Below are 21,175 nucleotides of genomic sequence, written 5' to 3' on the forward strand. Positions count from 1 at the left end.
CTAAATGTAGGCTCAACTAAACATTCAGACTCACAAGCCTATCCTAGGTCACACTCAGTACCTGACTTCTCTGAAGGGTAGAAGATGGACATAATTTGCAGGAGGGCAGCATTATTCACTGTTCTCAGTGGGAGATGTCATCCAGGAGTGTTCCTTTAGCCCTCCATATGAGATGGCTCAGGTGTGAAGAAGCAAGATTCCCAAGGGGAGGGGATAGGATAAGCGTGGCTTAAAGGCTTTGTACCCCATAGAAACCAATATCTCTTGGAAGAGATCCCTGGGGGAGTTTCCAAGTCCCCTGCATTCAGGGGACCCCAAGGTTGTGATGTCCCCAGGAGGAATTTATAGTTCATTGGTAGTCCTCCCAGTCCATACACTTTGCCAGTTAGGCCCATTTGATATTTTACTTTCATCTAGTGTTCACGGAAATAGAACTACAAAATTAATGGAAAGGCCAAATTCTCTTTCCATAGGGGAAAATGGTTGTGTTGATACATTACCTACATTACGACATCCATCAGCAAATTCTTAATGTTTCCTTTTTTGTTCTTTCTTTTTCAGGTTTTGGTCAGGGTTATGCTATCCTCTGGAGAAGGCAATGGCACCCCACTCCAGTACTCTTGCCTGGAAAATCCCATGGACAGAGGAGCCTGGTAGGCTGCAGTCCATGGGGTCGCTAAGAGTCGGACACGAGTGAGTGACTTCCCTTTCACTTTTCACTTTCATGCATTGGAGAAGGAAATGGCAACCCACTCCAGTGTTCTTGCCTGGAGAATCCCAGGGACGGGGGAGCCTGGTGGGCTGCCGTCTATGGGGTCGCACAGAGTCGGACACGACTGAAGTGACTTAGCAGCAGCAGCAGCAGCAGCATGCTATCCTCAGCTTCCCATGGGGCGCAGTGGTAAAGAATCCAGCTGCCAATGCAGGAGATGAAAGAAATGCGTGTTCAGTCCCTGGGTTGGAAAGATCCCCTGGAGAAGGGAATGGCAACCCATTCCAGTATTCTTGTCTGGGAAATTCCATGGCCAGAGGAACCTGGTGGGCTACAATCCATGTGGGTCACAAAGAGTCGGTCATGACTAAGTGACTAAAACACACATACTAGCCTCATAAAGTGTATTGGGAAGCTTTCCATCTTTCTGTATACTTTTGAAGAGTTTAACTAGTATGAGAATTTTCAGTGTTCCATCATGCCTCCATGGAAAGCAGGGGATTTTTCTTGTTCATTTCCAAAAACCTAGTGACAACAGTGCCTGCCTGCATGCATGCTAAGTCGCTTCAGCCCTATCCAACTCTTTAAGACCCTACGGACTGTAGTCTGCCAGGCTCCTCTGTCCATGAAATTCTCCAGGCAAGAATACTGGAGTGGGTTGCTATGTCCTTCTCCAGGGGATCTTCCTGACCCAGGAATCAAACCCAAGTCTCTTGCATTTCCTGCATTGGCAGGCAGGTTCTTTACCAGTAGCTCCACCTGGGAAGCCCGACAACACTGCTTAGGACACAACATTAGACTATTTGCTGTCCTTTCTGTACTACTCAGAGAGGGGTCCACAGCATTTTTCTAGGTTCCTGTTCTAACTTAACGGGAAACTTTCACATTGTCCAGAGCCCTTCATGTCCTGCAAATGAAGGAGGAGGATATCTTCAAATTTCTTGCAGGAGGAACCCAGTTAGGTGGCACCAACCTTGACTTCCAAATGAAACAGTACCTGTGCAAAAGGAAAAGTGGAGTCTACATATGAAATCTGAGAACCTGGGAGAAGCTTCTGCTGGCAGCTCGTGCCATTGCTGCCTTTGAAAATCCTGCTGAGGTTATGTCATATCCTTCAGGATGACTGGCCAGCGGGCTGTGCTGAAGTTTGTTGCAGCCACGGGGAAGCACTCCTATTGCTGGCAGCCTCTCTCCTGGAATCTTCACTAATCAGATCCAGGCTGCCTTCTGCGAATTGCAGCTTCTGGTGGTTACTGATCCCAGGGCCGTCTGATTTAACCTTTGCAACGTTGCTGTGGATAAAGCAGACTCTGCCCTGTGGACGTTGCCATACTGCACATGGGCAAGGGCGTTCACTCAACGGCTCTGCTGTATTATACGCCCGCTTAGGAAGGTCTGGGCCTGCGTGGTCTCATCTCCCGTCAACACCCGCGAAAGGTCACACCTGCTCTACTTCTAACGAGACCTTGAAGAGATGGCGAAGGTGGAGCAGGCTACAGCTGCAAAAGTTGTGACCAAGGAGGAACTTCAGGGTGAGCCGACTGTTTCAGCTCCAGAGTTTACTGCTCCTGAACCAGAAGCAGCAAGCTGTGCTGCAGCTTCAGGTGCCCTCTGCTGTATTTCGCGATTCCCTGCTGAGGAGGAGCCAGCCCACCTCCCAGGACCACACTGCAGCCAGTCGGTAGGGACATCTTAAGCTCTTCCTCCATAGATTCTCAAACAGAAAATGCAAATAAAGTTGACGGAAAACAAACCATTTCTTTAAAAAAAAAAATTTTTGCTGAATGAATTAAATTGTCATAAGAACTTGTCCATAAAATCTGGTTCTGATGACTTTTGGAGGTTAATACTTTGGCATTTTCTGTTTTTTAGCTTCTTAGTGCTCTATTAGGTTTTTCACAGCTTGATTTTTTTTTTAATTGTGCATATTCCGAGAAGATGATCCGAGGTTTGTGCTAACAAAGTAGTGATACTGTGCGTTTTGTTCACATTTTCTCTCTGAGGAAATGTGAGAAATTTGTATAGTTGTTTATTTTCAGAGAATCAAGTTATGCTTTTATTTATCAATACTGTGTATGATTTTTCTTATCGTTCTAATTTAGCTTTTTTGCTTCTTCATAAATTATTATTGCCTTCTCCTTACATGATTTAGATTTATTTTATTGTTCCTCTTTGAGCTCCTTGAGTCACATGTTTGCTTCATTTCTTAAACAAATAATAGCTCCGATTATTGAGTACACCTGTATGGCAGACACATGCCACATGTTTTACTTCATTATCTCGCTGAATCCTCATAACACTTGTAAGGCCTCCTAAGTCTTCACAAGGCCTCCTAAGTCCTTAGCATAGAGGTTATGAGTGCGGACTTGAGCTACAGTTGCTGCCGTGTATAACTTGTGACATGACTTCTCTATGCTCCTATTTTTTCATCTGTGAAATGGGAAAATTACATAGTCTACATTATAGACCTGTTATGGGAGAGAAATAAATGTGTACACATAAAGCCCCTAGAACAATGCCTGGCACGTAATTTTCACTGTGGAAGTAGCTGATCTTATTATCTTCAAATAATAAGGAATTGAAGCTTTAGGAAGTTAACTTGCCAGGATCCCATAACTGTTACTAGATAAGAAGCCACTCTTTTGAACACAATCTGAGCAGCCTTTGTAGATTTGGGGGTATAGTTTGCTCATTGTCATTAATTTCTTAATAGTCTATAATTTCAGTTTTGGTTTCTTCTTTGATGAAGTTTCTACTGGTTTTTCCTCTGTGTGAAGCCTTTTTGTTTCTTCTTATCTACGTGATCTTCATCCTTGGAACTCATAAATTTCACCAGAATTTGTCTAGTTCTGGCTATTTTTTATTCCTGACCAGCACATACCCCATTTGACCTTAAGATCATAATCTTTCTTCCAGTTAATATCTTGTCTATTCTTTTTTTGATCCCCAATCTTTGTTTTTCTCCTCCTGTGACTCCTATTGTACATATTTGGAAATGTCTTAAACTAATTTTTTATGCCTTTGTTTTCCCCTTAAATTTCTCATCATTGTTTTTACTCCTGGTTTCTGGAGGGACCTTTGAATTGGTCCTTTAATTCTCAATTCAATTATCTGCAGAATCCAATCTGTTGTTTAGCTGCCTTTATTGAGGGCTTTTTTCCTTACCAGTGAGTATCTTAATTTAAAATTTTCAATGTGCATTTCAAATAGTATGTAATAAGCTCATGAAGCTTATTATGCACCATTTTTATAAAAATGCTTAATTAAAAATTCCACCCAAACGTTTATTTCCTTTAAAGTTCTTCTGCCCTGGATACAGCCATCCAACTTCTCTTCCTCCAAAATCTGACACACATTGCTAAACCCTAAAACAGATTTTTGGTTCAGGCTCCCCCATACTTTACTTCAGCATCTTTCCATCTTCTTTCTTGATCTTTAGTAAAGTTTTTAATCTTAGTGTAACATTTGCAACACAATTATGAATATAGTACAGAAAGTTTTCATATACCCTGTAACTGGTTTCCCCGGCTGTTAACACCTTACATATGGACATGGTACATTTGTTATGATTGATGAACCAATACTGATACATTATTATTAATTGAAGTCCTCACCTTATTCAGATTTTCTTAGTTTTTCCTTTATGTCTTTGTTCTGATCCTATCCAGGACATCACATTACATTTAGTCGTTATGTCTCTTTAGGCTCTCTTTGGCTGTGACAGTTTCTCAGACTTTCCTTGTTTTTGATGACCTTGACAGTTTTTTTGTATCATTCTTTTTTTTCTTAATTGGGGTATAGTTGATTTACAATGTTGTATTAGTTTCAGGTGTACATCAAAGTTAATCTGTTATACATATAAATATATCCACTCTTTTTAAGATTGTTTTCCCATATAGGCCATTGCAGAGTATTGAGTACAATTCCCAGTGCTGTACAGTAGGTCCTTATTAGTTATCTGTTTTATATATAGTAGTGTGTATGTGTCAGAGAACTGATCAGGTATTTTGTAGAATGTCCATTAATTAAGATTAGCCTGATGTTTTTCTCATGATTAAAGTGAAGCTGTGTGTTTTGGGAGGAAGACCACAGAAGTGTTATTTTTGTCACATCACATGAAAGTACATGCTTCAATATGACTTGTCCCTGTTGATGTTGACCTTGATCATCTGGTTGAACATTTTTCATGTTCTTACTGTTGGTTATTCTTTTCTCCTTTTCCCATACTGTACTCTTTGGAAGGAAGTCACCATAAATAATCTACACATAAGGAACAGGGAGCTATGTTCCATTTCCTTGAGGGCTGAGTATTTAAATAAGTTATTTGGGGTTCTCCTGGTTGGAAGATCATCTACTTCTGCTTTATGATTATGCCAAAGCCTTTGACTGTGTGGATCACAACAAACAGTGGAAAATTCTTCAAGAGATGGGAATACCAGACCACCTTACCTGCCTCCTGAGAAATGTGTATGCAAGTCAAGAAGCAACAGAACCGAACATGGAACAACAGAGTGGTTCCAAATTGGGAAAGGGGTACGTCAAGGCTGTATATTGTCACCCTGCTTATTTAACTTATATGCAGAGTACATCATGAGAAATGCTGGGCTGAATGAAGCACAAGCTGGAATCAAGATTGCCGGGAGAAATATCAGTAACCTCACATATGCAGATGACACCACCCTTATGGCAGAAAGCAACTGAAGAGCCTCTTGCTGAAAGTGAAAGAGGAGAGTGAAAAAGCTGGCTTAACATTCAACATTCAAAAACAAAGATCATGACATCTGGTCCCATCACTTCATGGAAAATAGATGGAGAAACAATGGAAACAGTGACAGACTTTATTTTCTTGGGCTCCAAAATCACTACAGATGGTGACTGCAGCCATGAAATTAAAAGATGCTTGCTCTTTGCAAGAAAAGCTATGACCAACCTAGATAGCATATTAAAAAGCAGAGATATTACTTTGCCAACAAGGTTCCATCTAATCAAAGATATGGTTTTTCCAGTAGTCATGTATGGATATGAGAGTTGAACCATAGAGAATGCTGAGCATCGAAGAATTGATGCTTTTGAGCTGTGGTGTTGGAGAAGACTCTTGAGAGTCCCTTGGACTGCAAGGAGATCCAACCAGTCGATCCTAAAGGAAATCAGTGCTGAATATTCATTGGAAGGACTGATGCTGAAGCTGAAGCTCCAATACTTTGGCCACTTGATACAAAGAACTGACTTATTGGAAAAGACCCTGATGCTGGGAAAGATTGAAGGCAGGAGGAGAAGGGGATGACAGAGGATGAGATGGTTGGATGGCATCACCAACTAAATGGACATGAGTTTGAGCAAGCTCTGGGAGTTGGTGATGGACAGGGAAGCCTGGTGTGCTACAGTCCATGGTGTCACAAAGAGTTGGATATGACTGAGAACTGAACTGAACTGCATGGGAGATTTGTCTCCTCATTTATTTATATCAGTACAAGCTCATGAAATTATTTTACACTTTGGGTTACAATCCAATATGGCTTTATTTTGTTGCTCAGATTATTGCAGCTTTAGCCACCTGGGAGCTGTTTCTTTTTTTGGTCATACCACATGGCATGCAGGATCTTCCCTGACCAGGGAATCAAACCCATTGCCCCTGTACTGGAAGTGTGAAGTCTTAACCACTGGACCACCAGGGAAGTCCGGGAGCTGTTTAAATTGCCTTCTGTGTCCCTTTGGACCCCATCATTGTGGGTTTTTTTGTTTTTTTGATCACTGTATTACTTTCTGACACTGTAAGATATTCCAAGCTCATATAATCTGTTTGCTTCCTCAATCCTAGAGTCAGCCATTTCTCCAAAGACAGCTGATACCTTTATTGTGGAATGGCATTAGAAAGCAAGATCGAAGCAAACTAGCTGTGTTCATTGCTGCTGGGGTTTTTTCTTTTCCATTATGCAGTTATATTTTTATCTGTAAGAATTGTTATATATTGTTTCCTTCCCCAGAGAGCCTGGTCTTATTTTATTGATACAGTGTAAGAATAAGAATTATTAAAAATACATACGCAGGAAACAGGGGAGGGAAAAGTTCTCTTATGAAGTGCTTTTCACTCAGGGTTATTTGCTCTGATTGTTTCATTTAAACCACCGAGTATTCTTATATATCTGGTAATTTTTTGCTCTGCTGATGCGTATGTTGTATGCGTCAGTTGTTCAGAAAGATAATCAGGATGGGTAGCTGAGATGGGTCCCAACAGGCGCTATGTAAGCTAATGTCATTTCTTTCTGTCCTTAACAAAAATAGAAGACAACTTTAGATGTATACTTTTTCTTTAGTGGCTTAGAGACTGAATGGTTTGTTCAGGACAGGAGTGGTGCTGTAAGCTGAGCTGAGCTGCTTAGGTGAAATTTCACCTTAGCACAAGAGCAAAGTCTCCTTCTTGTCTTGCAAGTTGGACATTACCTGACACAGAGCCTCCCTCTAGGTGACATCTCAGCCATCAGTGACCTCACAGAGTCTCCCTCCACCCAGAGGACAAGCCCTGCCCTCAGCAGCCTCAAGTATGCAGATTTTAAGCAACGTTACTAGATTCTACTCCCCTTGGTCTCTAGTACCTGGGTACTTTAGGTAAAAATACTCAAAAAAAAAAAAAAAAAAACCCAAACGAACTTTGTCCCTTCTCCCTCCTTTTTAGTAACCTGCTCTACCTCTAGCTCCCTGAGAGGGTATGATGGCAATCCTTTCACTTACCCAAGGTGAACATCCTCTCATGGTGGGATGCCTGACCAGCTTTCCCTTACTCGAATCCTACCTGGACCATTCCAACTGAAAACTGACACAATGACAAGGTTGGCATGTTAGTTACTGACTGCTTGTTGTTCAGTTGCTCAGTCATGTCCAACTCTTTGCAACCCCATGGACTGCAGCATGTCCGTGGGGCTTCCCTGTCCTTCACCATCTCCCACAGCTTGCTCAAACTCATGTCCATTGAGTCAGTGATACCATCCAACCATCTCATCCTCTATTGTCCCCTTCTCCTCCTACCTTCAATCTTTCCCAGCATCAGGGTCTTTTCCAATGAGTCAGTTCTTTGCATCAGGTGGCCAAAGTATTGGAGCTTCAGCTTCAGCATCAGTCCATCCAATGAATATTCAGGACTGATTTCCTTTAGGATTGACTGGTTGGATCTCCTTGCATCCAGCAGACTCTCAAGAGTCGTCACCAACACCACAGTTCAAAAGCATCAATTCTTCGATGCTCAGCCTTCTTTATGATCCAACTCTCACATCCATCCATGACTACTGGAAAACCATACTGACTGCTGCATAACAAATTACTCCAAAACTTACCAGCTTAAAAATACACAGTTTCTGTCAGGAATCAGGAATGGCTTAGCCGGGTTTCCTACTTCAAGGTCTCTCACAAGATTGCAGTCAAGTGTCAACAAAGGCTGTGTGACTTCATCCAAAGGCTCAGTTTGGGGGGAAGGACCTGCTTTCAAGCCCACGTGATTTGGGCAGGAATCAATTCCTCAGGGGTAGCTGGACTGAGGACTTTGATTCCTCTCTTGGTGAAGGCTTCTGTCAGTTCCTTGTCACAAGGGTCTCCCCAATATAAGACCATTGTCACCAAAGTGGCCTATAGACAGCATCTGCTAACAGGAGTCCCAAACTTTTATGACCTAATCACAGAAATGATACTCCATCACTAGGTCCAGCCCCTACTCAAGGGGAAAGGATTATACAAGAACATGAATACCAGGAGATGGGGATCCTTCGGGCTATCTTAGAAGCTGGCCTACCACATGTAAGGATGGGACCCTACTTCGGTCTCCAGTTGGGATACATAGTTTTTCTCTGGTATAGTTGGGTTGATTCTGTGGGATGTTGGGAAAGAACACACATAAGACAAGTGGGTGTAAAACACTGTCTTCGTCCTGGACACCGTGAGCTTGCTTTTTTATGTGCTGAGTTTGAGATTATGGAAAGAGCTTCTGGTGAAAATGGTCATCCTGTTGTTTGCTTAATAGTAATTCTTTTAACGTTTCCTATAAGCCAGCTGTTAAGTTAGATATTCTGTACATACTATCTTTTAAAACATCACACCAGTTGTTTGAGGAAGGCATTGCTACGTGGAATGTGGGCTTGCGAAAGTTGAGAAATAGGGAATGGAGGTAAGTTCCCAATGTCTGAGCATCCTGACATCCTAAGCACCTCCTTCCTAGCCCCAGGGCTGGCTGACTCATCTCAAAGGGGACAGGGCTCTGTGTAGTAACACTTCCAGATTGCAGTAGAGTCCGCTTCCTGTGCACCCCTCCTGTCTGTTAACTCTATCTCATCGGCCTCATATGCAAACTATTGCCTCTGTTTCAGTTTCCACCTCTCTATCTGGCTCCCTTGATGATGGAATGCATCAAGATGACAGTCTCCTCAGTTCCTGACTCAGTCTCCTTATAGTCATGGCAAGCCCTGCTCCTCCTCCATGACTCGTGACAGGTCTCAGAAGCTCAGCTCAGCTTAGAGGGCTGGTTTCTCACTATCTACTCCATAACCCACCAGATTACTTTGACCTCCAGGGTCACTCAGCTAGTGAGAGGTAGAGCCAGGCTTCAACCCACACTCTTTGTATTGTCTCATTTCGTCTCTCAGGTTGACCATTAAAGTAAACAGATAGTTCAAATTCAAGCACTATTTGTATTGTTCTCTCCATAGTCTGTGTGCATGCTCAGTCACTTCAGTCGTGTCCAACTCTTTGCGACCCCATGGACTGTAGCCTGCCAGGATCCTCTGTCCATGGGATTCTCCAGGCAAGAATACTGGAGTGGGTTGCCGTGCCCTCCTCAGGGAGATCTTCTGGACCCAAAGCAAAGAAACGAAGAGTCACCTTGCTGCTCATGATGCTACCTAAGAGGTAGACTGGAGATCCTGTGCAAGACCTTTAAAAGTTCTCAGTGACAGTGTGGATCTCCAATAGCTGGTGATTATCACTTCAGTCATCCCAATGGGGTTTCACTTTGGCTCAAAGACTGCAGAAATTGCTGAATAGAGTATCATCTTAGTTAAAAAGGGTTACATGATATTATGAAGTTTTGCTACTAACTAATAGTCCTTTTAGATAAGGTATTGTTTTATTCATTCCAACTCATTCTTATTATCCTTCTAAGGAAGAAGTCGGGGTCTGAGATAGGGTTAGGATCAGAGTGTGGAGCAGGTCCTTTCTTAGGCTTGTTCCCCTGGGAATGTTTGATTCAGTTGGAACACTCCCTTTTTCTGAAGGCTTGCTCCTCTTGTGGGTCCAGTGACAGCACATGCTCTTAACTTTCTCCTATCTCCTGCATGACTTCTCAGTGTCCTTCACTGGCTCCTGCCGCCTGTCCAGCCTCTCCCTCACTCCTAGCTTTATCCCATCCACATTGCTGGTTACTCTCAATTGTATCTCCAGCACTGACAGCTTCAGTGAGCAATACACTTGTGTTTTAAGTATAATATATTTGAAGATGTCTAGATTGTGTTTCCCTCTGAATAATTATATTACCATTTCCCACAATCCCTTGGCCATAGCAATGTGACTGCTAAGAATTTTTATATCCTTCAGCATATTAGAATTTTGCATATAGGGAGAAGATTTCATGTCCCCTACCCCATCTCTGCTATCTGGGCTGTGATGCTTGCTTCCAGGGGCAAGAGAAGAGTGGACCAGGATGAGTGAAACTTGGAAGCCCATTTCTTCTGAGACGAAGGACTTGTCAGGGAAAGAAGGTAGGGCAGAAGAGGCAGATAATGAAAGCTTTTATTCAGCCTACTTTGGAGGCTAAGAGAGGAGATTGTCACCCATCTGGTCTTTATGCCAAACTGGGTGATGGGAGGCAGGTGGTGGACAAGCGTATCAGAGTAAAATCAGTGCTGTGGCATAGCTAGGCTGAGACAGGGGTGGGTGGTAGCTCTCTATGCTGCTGCTGCTGCTGCTGCTAAGTCACTTCAGTTGTGTCTGACTCTTAGCGACCCCATGGACTGTAGCCTACCAGGCTCCTCCATCCATGGGATTTTCCAGGCAAGAGTACTGGAATGGGGTGCCATTGCCTTCTGGTAGCTCTCTATAGCTACCCTCAGTTCCCACGTGATGAGGATGGGACTCAGAAATGCCCACATGGTACCAAAGTGTCTATGGATTTCGGCTGGTAGAGAGCTAGTAAACATGGTCCATCTAGTCAAAGCTATGGTTTTTCCAGTAGTCATGTATGGGTGTGAGAGTTGGACCATAAAGAAAGCTGAATGCCAAAGAATTAATGCTTTCAAATTGTGGTGCTAGAGAAGACTCTTTGACTCCTTGGACTACAAGGAGATCACACCAGTCAATCCAAAAAGTAAATCAATCCTGAATATTCACTGGAAGAACTGATACTAAAGCTGAAGCTCCAATACTTGCGCTATCTGATGCGAAGAGCTGACTCATTGGAAAAGTCCCTGACGCTGGGAAAAATTGGGGACAAGAGGAGAAGGAAGCAACAGAGGGTGAAACAGTTAGATAGCATCACTGACTCAATGGACATGAGTTTGAGCAAACTCTGGGAGGCAGTGGAGGACAGAGGAGCCTGGCATGGTGCAGTTCATGGAGTCTCAAAGAGTTGGACATGACTTAGTGACTGAACACCATCCATCCATAGGGCCACAGTGTGCGTTTGGGTCAGGAGCTAGGCAGAGGATATGGCAGGGCTTTACAGGGCCAGATGACCAGAGGCTGAATCAGCCAGGGAGTCCCAGAGCCTTTACTGAGCTCTCACCAGCCCCTGGCCACCAGTGTCAGGAGTGAACAACAGCAGGGCAAGCAGTGACCAGGGCCATACAAACAAGGTCCCCTGCTGTAGAGTCCAAAGGTGGCAGAAGACACCAAAAGGTACCAAGACTCCTTCCAAGCACAGCTGAATGTGCACCGTGGGCACCCACCACCTTGGGGAAGAGAGCGGTGTTGGGGTGGCAAGCTGAGAGATTGAATCTGTTTAAATTTTTCCCTCAGTGGAAGAAGAGCAGAACCAGGCTGACTCTAGTTCTGTCCACCTGTCCCCATCCCTCAGTGAGTGAGGAATCTTGAGGAAGATCTGAGAAGAGGGTACAATTTCTTTGCACTTGTGAGTTATATTTAATGGAATGAAAAATGTGCTCAACTCTTAGGTCTGACTGTTAGACATCTAACACGTATCTTAGGCTAACATTGCCTAAATTGAATTCTTGACCCCTGTCTAAAAATAACCTGGCCCACTTGCCTATGTCCCTAGCTCCATCAGTGACAGTAACATACCCCATGAGTTTAAGGATCACCATTGATTTCTCCTTTCCCCTGGCCCCTCACATCTAATCCACCAGTAAGTCCTGCCATCTCTTCATCCAGGCATGTCCTAAACCCATTTCTTTCTTTTCCACCATAACTATTATCTCTGCAAAGGTTATTTCAATATCTTACTCTCTGTTCTCACTCCTGAGTGTGCTTCGTGCCCATATGATGCAATGTGTGTGATAGAAAAAGATACCCCTTTCTCCAAGTGAATGTAGCCCCTAGCTGGACACAAGGCTTAGTGAATGGTGCAAAAGCTGGATTTCAACCCCACTCACCTACTCTGCCTGCCTTCCTTGCATAGGATCCAACCTACATGAACAGTACCGGCAGCCCTTCTCACTCCTAAACTTCTCTCCATCATCCATACCCACCAGCAGCCAGAGTGATCTTTAAAAAACTTGAATCAGATATCACTGCTCTGGAATACCCTCCATGTCTTACCTAAGCCCTTAGCACAGAACTTCAGCTTCCCACCCCTGTCACCTCTTGACCTACAGTGTCCTGTGTGTTGGGACCCCTGCTTCCCTCTCCAGCTTCATCATACTCCCTCGGAGTCACTCTCTCTCTTCCCTCCAGCACAATGCCAGAGCGTTCTCTGTGCTCCTGCTGTTCCCTCACACTGGAAAATGCAGCCTGGCTCCTTCTTGTCATCCAGGTTTGAGCTCAAATGTCACCTCCTCAGTAAGAATTTCTCTAAATGCCCCTATTCACACTGCCTTCCTCCCACACCCTCTATCATATTACCCGTTTTGTTTTCTTGAAAGGATTTACCAATCTCTAAAAATCATCTTTTTAATGTTTTCATTTGTGTCCTCTCTCTCTGTCTCTCAAGAATAAAGGTTCCAAAAGCAGGAACCAGTTTTGTCTGGTCTCCCTTCGTTTTCAGTCTTGGAGAATGAATAGCACATATTTGTTGAATGAACACTTGAAGAATGAATGGTGAAGATGCATGTGGTGCTATTGTAGATGTTTCATAAAAAGACTGCACTGTTGATCGGCAAAGCCAAGTCTTTAGTGCTTCTCTTGAGAGGCGGTGATGTGGCCCTAGGCACATACAGATGGAAGAATAAGCACAAGAAATCAGTGAGCAGTTTGCTGGACAGTGAACCATGCACTCATGTTATAAACTTCTCAGTAATAAATGATATGACAAATTGATATCAGTGACATTGTTGAATCTTTTTTTAAAAAAATAAGTGTATTTGTTTATTGGCTGCGCTGGGTCTTTTGTTGCCGTGCACAGGCTTTCTCCAGTTGCGGAGGATGGGGGCTACTCTACGTTGCGGTACATTGTGGTGGTTTCTCATCGTGGTGGTTTCTCTTGTTGCAGAGCACAGGCTCTAGGGTGCTGGCTCAGTAGTCGTGGCTCATGGGCATAGTTGCCCCTCTGCATGTGGAATTTTCCTGGAGCAGGGATTGCACCCATGTCCCCTGCATTGGCAGGCGGATTCTTAACCACTGGATCACCGGGGAAGTCCCGCCATTGGTGAACCTTAACAAAAGTCATACTTAAGTAAAGTTTTATCACTATTTTAAAAGTTCTAGGAATAATTATAATAATGTACTCTGCTTGGAATATAAAACCTTTGATGAAAACTGTTGTTGTCTAGATTACCATATGAGTTAAGGGAGAGCTTTCTTACCTAAAGAAAAACTTACTTGAACAAATGATTCACATACTATATTCTATTTTGCTAATTTGATGAGGATGAGAGTGAAATCTCTTCCCCCTTCCTTTTAAATGTCTGTATAACATGGTAAAAGATGCCCTTAGTTCTGTGTTTATGATACTAAGAAATCTTGGCAGGTATTGTCTTTCATTACTGAATTTAAAACTAGAAAAGAGCACGTTTTAAAGTGTCTGAGTACTTTTACAAGTCATGCAAAACATATTCTCCTGGTGATCATCTTATTTTCTGACTCTGAAACTTTTTTTTTCATTATTTGTCTTCATCTTGTTTGTGGTTTAAAAAGTCTGATCACAAAGAATGATATAACATATACTAAACCATAATTCAAATAGAGTAATCTTAACATCTATTCATCATCAAGTATTCAAGTTTTCTAAAACATTATTCATTGTGTTACTAAATCCAGGAACTGACCACTTTCACACAGTTTACAGTTTACTCTACAGTCCTTGTAAATGAATATTACTCCTTGTGACTACTTGCATTGTAATCAGTTCATGGAACTACTACAGTTAGGGCATTTATCAAGAGTCAGCATCTTCTGTTACCTCATTTGCTCCTAATGTTCTACCCTCCAAAGATGAACTGTGGCCTGAGTCCTGATTTGACTCACAGTTTCTTCTGTTCAATTTAGGAAATGCCGTAGTTGCATAACAGGCTTAGGTTTCATGGTGTTTATTGAGATTACTGTATGATACTAGTCATTAATACATACTCAGTTGAACAGTATAAAAAACAATTAACCTGTACTTGAAACCCACTCTCCTTTTCTTCTTCTTTCCTCTTTTTCCTCCTTATTGCCTGCTTTCCTCCCATACTTCCATGTGTCTGTTGTGCATTAAGCCCGGTGTGAGGCAACTCCACGTGAACACATTCATAAAATACCCTATTCTGTGCCTGGAACACAGCAGATGTTCCATTGGCAAAAGAATAGAATCAAGTACATGGTTTTTGCTTTTGATCCTGATGTTACTGAATCTTTTATTTGGTCTTAACCTAGACAGAAATCAGTTAGTCTAAACTTGCGTATCCTATCACAGAATCTTTGGTAAATGGTCCTCCATATTTTGCTTAAATAAATTAATTTTGCCATGATGTGGTATGGTATGAATAAAGACCTGAACTATCATTTAGAAAGTGTTGAATAATTCACAAGACAGAGCCTATAAAGCACAGTGCAGTAGAAAATGTGTTGGAATCGAAATCAGTAGATCTGATTTCAAGTCCAAATTTTGTCCCCAATGTGCTGTGTAACCTTTAGGCAATCACTCCCTCTGTGTGAACCTCACTTTTCCCATTTGAAAAATTAGAAGATGTATTACTCAGGACTCTTTTAATCAAAAGTGACAGAAATCCAGATAAAGGTAATTCAGGCAAAAAAAAAAAGAGAAATTTCCAAGTCAAACATATTCAGGCACAGCTGAATCCAGGAACCAAACAGCATCATTGGAACACCGTCTTTCTCTCTGCTCCGCTTGTCTCTGTATTGGCCTCACCTCTCCTCTTGCAGATGGGCTTCCATTGTGGACTCAAGGGAAAGAGGCAGGTTTGTGCTATAGGAAAGGACTCATTTCCCAAGACCTGTACACCAATATGAGGAAATCAAAGACTGGGTCTGCTTTAGTCCTGTGGCTATCCTTTGGCCCTATTTCTGTTGCTGAGGGAGTAGCTATTATCATTGTCCATGTATAGGTACCATGTCTACCACTGAAATTGGCTTGGTGTGGGATCTTCTTGGCTGCCACCCTGATGTCTGTTTTCTGGCCCCAGAAAATAACTGGAAAGATGAGGGATAGCACTAGTGTGTGCTCTGTACTCAGCCTTTCCAGGCAATCTGTTTCTCCAAGTCTTCGGTAGATGAGGAGACACTGAACTAGAGAGCCTTTAAAGTAAAACTATTGCCCATTTACTTTACTCTTCTCTCCATCCTGCCATCGTTGACGATAGTAAGTTTGATTGCTTACTAGGAAGGTTTCTATTGCCCAAAGAGATGAGTGACATGAAAGTCACTCAGTCGTGTCCGACTCTTTGTGACCCCACGGACTATAGCCTTCTAGGCTCCTCTATCCATGGGATTCTCCAGGCAAGAATACTGGAGTGGGTAGCCATTCCTTTCTCCAGGGGATCTTCCTAACCCAGGGATCAAACCCAGGTCTCCTGCATTGCAGGCAGATGCTTTACCATCTGAGCCACCAGCCCAAAGTGAAATGACTAGACTGCGATGAAATCTGGGCTGAAATTCATACCTGCCTTCCCCCCATCCAGTGTCTACTCCACACCACTGTGTGTCTTTGCTCATACTGATTTACCGCTTGGTGCCTGGGGTCCTGGGCTCCTCTAGTTTGGAGGCAGATGACAAATAGTTCCTCCTAGGCCCAACTTGAAAATTGTATTCGTTTTTATGACTTGCATTCCTAGAAAACAGGCATTTTTGGAGCATCCTGGCTGTCAAGCTCAATCAAATAGCACTGCTTTTGATTAAGAAGATGTCCAGACAGAATAAGAGACACAGGTGCATAGAACAGTCTTATGGACTCTGAGGGAGAAGGTGAGGGTGGGACGTTCTGGGAGAATAGCATTGAAACATGTATATTATCATATGTGAAACAGAACACCATTCCATGTTCGATGCATGAGACAAATGCTCAGGGCTGGGGCAATGGGATGACCCAGAGGAATGGGATGGGGAGGGAGGTGGGAGGGGGGTTCAGGATGGGGAACACATGTAAACCCATGGCTGATTCATGTCAATGTATGGCAAAAACCACTACAATATTGTAAAGTAATTAGCCCCCAACTAAAATAAATAAATTTATTAAAAAAAAAAAAAAAGAAGATGTCCAGAATGACTGTGTTGAATTATGGGAGTTTTTGCAAGTCATTTACAAGCACACATAAATCAAGGCATGAAATGTGCACTGAGGGGCCCACAGGACAGCAATTAACATTTAGGAACCTCAATTTTCTCACCTATAAAGTGGGCGAGTTATACTAAATGACTTCTAAGGTGCTCCAGAAATCTCTGCAAATATGATTTAAAGCTGTTGGAGTTGCTTTCAGACTTTAGACCCATGTGGCAGAGTTGTTGTTTTTTTTTTTTTAATTTAGAGCAGCTACCTGCTGGAGATGCTTGGGGTGTAGGGGTTGTGGGTGTCCAGCCTACTACACTCTATCTCCAGGGCACTGGTAGTCAAAGCCCTGACCCCGCAACACAGAGGTCCGGCTCGTTGATTCCTGAAACTTCACCACTGGCACTTCATTCATTTGGTTTCTGGCTTTGATCTCTCCAAAAGGACATATAACTTTGGAAGAGGCAACTTGTTTACGCTGTATCAGAGGCTTTCCTGTGTGCTAGTTTGAAAGCAAGAAGAGTGAGTGTTCTGGGTATCAGAAGAGGGCATTTGCGGTGCTAGAAGCATGCTCTTAGGATACCAGGGTGCCAAAGCCACATTCTAAACATTTGGCAGCTTTACAGGGGCTCAGTCTCATAAAGAACACTTGTCTTTACATTGTAAGTGTGGTCAACACAGAGCATATGTGTCACTCACACTTTGACCTCAGGAAAGCACTTTTGGTTAAGAAAAAAGTGCAAAGAGTGAACCCCACTTCCTTTTCAGAGCCTTCTCTCAGCCATCTGCTCAACTGCGATGTGCTGAGAAGACAGGAAGAACCAAGTAAAATCAACTGAGGTCCCTGGCTGGCCCAAGGTTAGCACGACACTCTATTGATAGTCTACGTGTCAGTTCACTTTTTTCTTATGCTAATGAGCAAGGCAACAATAGACTTTCTCAGGCTTAAATGACATATTGTAAATGTCAGACTGCTGCTGGGGCTTTTCTTGCATTTTTTGTTCCATTACAAAGGTGTCAAAAGCAGTGAGATCTTGAATCCATTAAGCCTTCTACTGCTGCCTGATTTTTAAAGTGATGTATAAGTACATGTAATTATGGTACTCTTTTTTTAAAAACACATTTTAAGCTGTTCCAATGAAAGGTATTATTTAACACTTAATTTCTAAGGAATATAAAATGTATAATGATTATATGCTATCCTAAGGCTAGAATGAGAAGTTCTATCTGTAATTCTGTGGTGGTATTCGTCTTGCTTTTCCTGGGGTAGGAGTGGGGGAGTGGTAGTGACAAGTTATACCAGCCTGTCTCTGTGTAGGCTTACTCTGTCCATCCATCCATTCACCCATCCATTTTCTATCTATTGGAACAATTTTGTGAGATGACAAGACATTCATTTACTCATCCCCTTTACAATTGCGCATTGAGTACTTGCTACGTGCCAGGCGCTATTCTGAGTAGTGAGGATACAGCAGTGAATGAAACAGACAAAAATCCTGCCTGCCTGGAGCTTACATTCTAGTGGGAACAATAGATAAGAAAAACGTATTTGTGGTTGTTGTTATTGTTCAGTGGCTAAGTTGTGTCCAGCTCTTTGCAGCCCCATGGCCTGCAGCACGCCAGGCTTCCCTGTCCTTCTGTTAGGGGAAACACACTGACTGAAACCGCCCACCCTGGCCAGGCACCCTGGTAACCATTTGTGTGAGTTATTTTATGACAGGAGGTCCTGGGAAGGAACACTGAACTAACAAACCATCACCAACCAAAAGAGTTCAAGAAAGCTCAAAAGGACACACCACATGTCCGACCACCTACCAGAATCCTTCTCACTGGCATCCATCTTGGCTGAGCAATGCGTGCACCGGCAGAAAGGACTCTGAGTCAGAATGATTGGCTAAAGACAACCCAGCAACTAATCCCATCACCATAAAACCTGAGACCCCGAGCCACGTGGTAGAGCAGTTCTCCTGGTTCCTTTACCCTATGGCTCTCTTCCCGGGCACCCTTTCCCAATAAATTCTCTTGTTTCATCAGCACATGTGTCCCCTCAGACAATTCATTTCCCAGTGTTAGACAAGAGCCCACTCTCAAGCCCTGGGAGGGGTCCTTCTTCCTACAACACTTCACTGTCTCCTGGAGTTTGCTCAAATTCATGTCCATTGAGTCGGTGATGCTATCTAACTATCTCATCCTCGGCCACACTCTATAGTATAAGATATAGTGGTTAGTACTAAGGAGAAAATGAAGCAAGTGACATTTGAGTAAAGCCCTGGGCTTACCAAGTAGCTCAAATGGTAAAGAATCTGCCTGCAATGTAGGAGACCTGGGTTCAAGCCCTGGATCAGGAAGATTCCCCTGGAGAAAGGCGTGGCAAACTGCTCCAGTATTCTTGCCTGGAGAATCCCATGGACAGATGAGCCTGGCAGGCTACAGACCATGGGGTCGCAAAGAGTTTGACATGACTGAGCAACTAATATTTTCATTTTCTGAAGGAGAAGAGGGAGTAAGCCTTGTAGGTATCTATGGAAAGAGCATTCCAGGTAGAGGGGAAAGTGAATAGTGAAGGCCCTAGGCAAGAGTGTTCTTGCAAGATTTGAGGAACAGAGACTCGAGTGAAGGATGGAGGGAGGAGGCAGTAGAAGATGAAGTCAAAGGGATGGGGTAGCAGACGACAGATTGCAGGGAGGGTTCTTAGGTCCTTATAAGGACTATCTTTTACTCTGAGTGGAAGGACACCATTGGTGGGTTTCAAGCAGAGGATTGACATGAGTTGACATCCTTACAGGAGTCCTTTGGCCCTCTGCATTTAGAATACATTGTAGGACCAAGAGTGGAGGCAGGGAGGCAATTAAGAGGCCACCAAACACTCCAGGTGAGATGGTAGTGGCTTGAACCAGAGTTGTGATAGTCAGGGTGGGGAGAGGTATTTAGATTCTGGACATGTTTTGAAGTTAGAGCTGAAATTTGCTGACATATTTTACATAAAATGTGAAAGAAAATAGAGAATTCCAAAGTTTGGGCCTGTGAAACTAAAAACATGATGTTGCTATTTAATGAGATAGGAAAACAGCAAGAGAAACATGTTTTTAAGAAGAGAATCCAGAAGTCACCTTGGACACAAGTTTGAGATGACTATTGTAAATCCAGCAGAAGTCAAAGGGAGAATTGGATATAAAAGTCTGGAGTTCAAGAGAGAGGAGAGGACTGGAGATCTAGATTTGGGAGTCAATAACGTATAGACTGAACCTAAAACCAGGAGGAGTGATGTCACCAAGAAATCAGCATAAATAGAGAAAGAAGTGCTCCTAGAACTGAGCCGAGCCAGGGTACCCCTGCTGTCAAGAGGTTGAGGTAATGGGAGAGGGGGCAGCCAAGGAGAGGAGTTGTCAGAGCAATCAGGTTTGGAAAGCCAGAGACTGCATCCAGACTCTTTGCTGTGGAATAGGACATAATTAAACAGTGTATTCAAACATGTATGTTCATTGCAGCACTATTTACAATAGCTAGGATGTGGAAGCAACCTAGATGTCCATCAACAGAGGACTAGATAAAAAAGTTGTGGTACATATAGACAGTGGAATATTACTCAGCCATAGAAAGGAACACATCTGAGTTAGTTCTCATGAAGTGGCTGAACGTAGAGCTTGTTATACAGAATGAAGTAAGTCAGAAAGAGAAGAACAAATACCTTGTATTAATGCATATATATGGAATCTAGAAAAATGGTACCGATGAACTTTTTGCAGAGCAGAAATAGAGATGCAGACATAGAGAACAGACTTTGGACCCAGCAGGGGAAGGAGAGGGTGGGACGAATTGAGAGAGAAGAATTGAAACACACACATTGTGCTCAGTTGCTCAGTCATTTCCGACTCTTTGCGGCCCCATGAACTGTAGCCCACCAGGCTCCTCCGTCAATGGGATTCTTCAGGCAAGAATACTGGAGTGGGTTGCCATTTCCTTCTCCAACATATACATTACCATATGTAAAATAGATAACTAATGGGAAGTTCCTGTATAACATAGGAGTTCAACGTGATACATGGAGAGCCTGGAGGAGTGCGATGGGGCTGGGGGGGTGGATCAAGAGGGAGGGGCCATATGTATACTTATGACCTGATTCACATTGTATGGAAGAAGCCAACACAATACTATAAAGCATTTAGTGTTAGTCACTCAGTCGTGCCTGACTCTTTGCAACCCCATGGACTGCAGCCCACTGGGCTCCTCTGTCCATGAGATTTTCCAGACAAGGATACTGGAGTAGGTTGCCATACCCTCCAATTAAAAATAAATGTAATAAAATAGTATACTCCAAAAAAAATCATTATATGTTACTGTCCTATATCTAGAAAAGTGTCTGTGACTTGGTTTGAGAGTAGAAGAAACCAAAGCTAAAAGAACAGGCTAATGTGATGATTTCTGGTCAGAGAAAACTGATGACTTCCCATCATTATTCCTACTTTGCAAGAGGCTGCACATCAGTTTAAAATTTGAAGCATTTGGTATAAAAACTATTTGGGGATCTTTTTCCCAACATAATTCAGAAGTAAAGTCATTATAATTCTCAACATATTTCTATGGAATATTAGCCAAAAAATCTAAATTAAATT

The 21,175-nt window shown here is 42.9% G+C and overlaps 1 protein-coding gene and 1 pseudogene across 1 annotated transcript in view; both read left to right on the plus strand.

The window, feature by feature from the left end:
- Window positions 1–1,604: 1,604 nt before the first annotated feature.
- On the plus strand, window positions 1,605–2,408 carry LOC145510906 (small ribosomal subunit protein uS2 pseudogene; annotated as a pseudogene).
- A 6,022-nt stretch (window positions 2,409–8,430) lies between these two features.
- LOC145508749 (F-box/LRR-repeat protein 21) overlaps window positions 8,431–21,175 on the plus strand; it is a 37,909-nt gene continuing 25,164 nt past the window's right edge. The window contains exon 1 of the mRNA XM_081496050.1: window positions 8,431–8,497. The gene's annotated coding sequence lies outside the window, so the exon portion shown is untranslated. The remainder of the gene's footprint in view (window positions 8,498–21,175) is intronic.

The sequence above is a fragment of the Giraffa tippelskirchi genome, chromosome 6 (genome assembly GCF_054371585.1).
Source record: "Giraffa tippelskirchi isolate mGirTip1 chromosome 6, T2T-mGirTip1v1.2.pri, whole genome shotgun sequence".
Lineage (NCBI taxonomy): Eukaryota > Metazoa > Chordata > Mammalia > Artiodactyla > Giraffidae > Giraffa > Giraffa tippelskirchi.